The 2,391-nt window shown below is 40.2% G+C and overlaps 1 long non-coding RNA gene across 1 annotated transcript; it reads right to left on the bottom strand.

Moving 5' to 3' along the window:
• Positions 1-607: 607 nt before the first annotated feature.
• Positions 608-2,164, bottom strand: LOC113222644. The gene is made up of 3 exons (XR_003308493.1): positions 2,024-2,164; positions 1,392-1,466; positions 608-771 (listed from the first exon to the last, which is right to left on the bottom strand). It is a non-coding gene; the product is annotated as an uncharacterized LOC113222644 (long non-coding RNA).
• Between the last annotated feature and the right edge of the window lie 227 nt (positions 2,165-2,391).

Genomic DNA, 2,391 nt, shown 5'->3' with positions numbered 1-2,391 from the left:
ATTTTTGCAAACACTAGCCATTTGTTCCAAAACATGTTTTTGGAAAACCCATTCAGTACATTGATTTGAAATGTCACCTATAGTGCATACTAAATTCCCAGGGACTTACAGCTGGGTTTGCTTCTGGACTTTTTAATCTCTTCCATTGATCTGCCTGTTTACTCTGATGCTGGTATCAAACACTATCACATTTTCCATTGTCACACCTTAACAATATGATTTAATACACCACAGGCAAATTCCTACTTGTTATTCTTTTTTTCTCAGAGTGTTTCTGGATAGTCCTACATTTAGTCTTCCAAATAAATGAGAGTTATGTTGTCATGTCAAATACAAAAGGGATCTCTGTTATACTTACAAATAGTTTACAGAAAATTTACATCTTTACAATGCCTGTCTTTCCAAAAAGGACATGTCATGACTCTCCACTCATTCTATTATTTCAGGCCCTTCATTTGGTTGGTTGGTTTGTGTGTTTTTCTTCATACAGGTTGAGTATATTTTTTGTTAAATTTATTCTTAGCATCCTTTGTATTGGGCCTGGAGTTTGCAGAGGAAGATAAGATGCCCTGCTGTGTTGGTTTAAGTCTGAAACTTATCCCTCCTTCTAAGGCTTGGCTTATTTCTAAAAACACCATTCTTGAACTTTGATGGACTTCCAATCAGTTTTGTTCTTGGGAACTCCATGGTTTAAAATACAGAACCAGAAATCTTGAAATGAGAGGCTTCTCCCTGCATCGCTACATCCACCTTGTCACTGATTCTCAATAGCTGCAAACGTGACCCGAGAAAGCTTTAGTCGCTTAGCAACAAATGGGACTAGCTCCTCCCCTCCCCATTCTTCTAGAAAGAAAGGCTTAAGCCTCAAGGCCCTGAAGGGAAATATCAGTCAGAACTCACAGTAAAGGCCCTTTCTTCCTTAATCTGTCTTTGCTTATTTCCAAAAGCCAGTGCTGCATTCCAAGCTTTGGTCACAGGATGGACTTAAAAAGGGATGTCTCCTCACATGTGGGAGGGAGCTTGCATTGGTAACTGCCTCAGAGAGGCTCGGGTGCCAAGAATTCTCAGCTCCCCATGTTGCAGGATAACCTTATTCACTGTCAGGATCCCAACCTTATCCATAGAAACATAGCTTAGTAGAAGACGCTACTGCTGTCATTGAGGGCTCTGAGGGCCGAAACCAGGGGCAGAGAAGGCTTCCTCTGCGGAGATACATAACACCTTTGCAGATCCAGGTCTGTTTCCCACCAGGCAGCCCAGGGCAAACTTGAGTTCCTGTGTTCTTTTTTCAACTGTACTTCGTTTATGGCTACAAGGAGTTACTGATTCACACTTCTGTTCAGCTCATTGATTTAATTACCCAAATTAAAAAAAAAAAAATTGATCTTAACCAGAGCCTTTTTCTGCCGGGACATAAAGCACAGTGTGACTGTCCTTGGTCAAGTGTCTGTCCTTGATCCAATCAGCTGTAGCCAGAGGTGGGCTAGAGTCAGAGGAAAAAGAACGCCGCCCTTATTCCTGTTGTTGGGATACTATTACAAGGAGTGAATGTGACTACGCAATAGTGATTAGCGTTTCTAGCATAATGTCCTTTGCTATTACCTTTTGAGTTGCATTATTTTAGCTCTCTTTTACATATCATACAGACGACTTTTGACGTCATTGGAGATTTTGTCTATTAAATCCATAAGTTGTTTAATCTCATTTTTATTTAGATTTAGTAATAGCAATATTTAATTTAATAACTTAAAGTAAATGTATTAAATGACTTAATTTAATAAAAGCAATCAGCATTTACAGAATTCTTGGTATGTGCCAGGTATTGTCATAATCTCTTGTTATATAAATAACATATTATCATTTAATTCCTACATGTAGGTTATCATACCCATTTTATTGATGAGAAAACTGAGGCACAAACAGGTTAAGAAACTTGCTTGGTAGCACATACCAAGTAAGTAAACAGTGCACTAGGACTGGAACCTGGGCTAATTGCTTGCAGAGTGTGAGTTTCCCCGCTCACCTCAGTTTCAGTCTTCTGTTATTTATGCTGTTTCTTCAATTTTTAATGCTTTGCCTCCTCTGGTCTCCTTGGTACTGTTCCTGTCCACTTCAGGCCTCCCCTCTTCAAATTAGGGTTCTCCCCTCCTTCATCTGAGGGAACTTGGTAACTACGAAAATGTCAGATCAGAGAAGCAAAGTGAGGAGGGGCAGAGTGCTCACTTTACATTCCAGAGATGCCAGCATGGCCTAGGAATGTTGTTGAACTCTGGTGGGAAAGAAGCTCAAGTCCCCATCATTCCTCAGAGCCTGCCTGCAGTGCCAACCTTTGTCTCTCTAATATTATGGTTTCCCAGAATTTACTCACTTTCCTATAAGTCTGTGCTACCC

The sequence above is a fragment of the Piliocolobus tephrosceles genome, chromosome 11 (genome assembly GCF_002776525.5).
Source record: "Piliocolobus tephrosceles isolate RC106 chromosome 11, ASM277652v3, whole genome shotgun sequence".
NCBI lineage: Eukaryota > Metazoa > Chordata > Mammalia > Primates > Cercopithecidae > Piliocolobus > Piliocolobus tephrosceles.
This window is presented reverse-complemented; position numbering and strand designations above follow the sequence as displayed.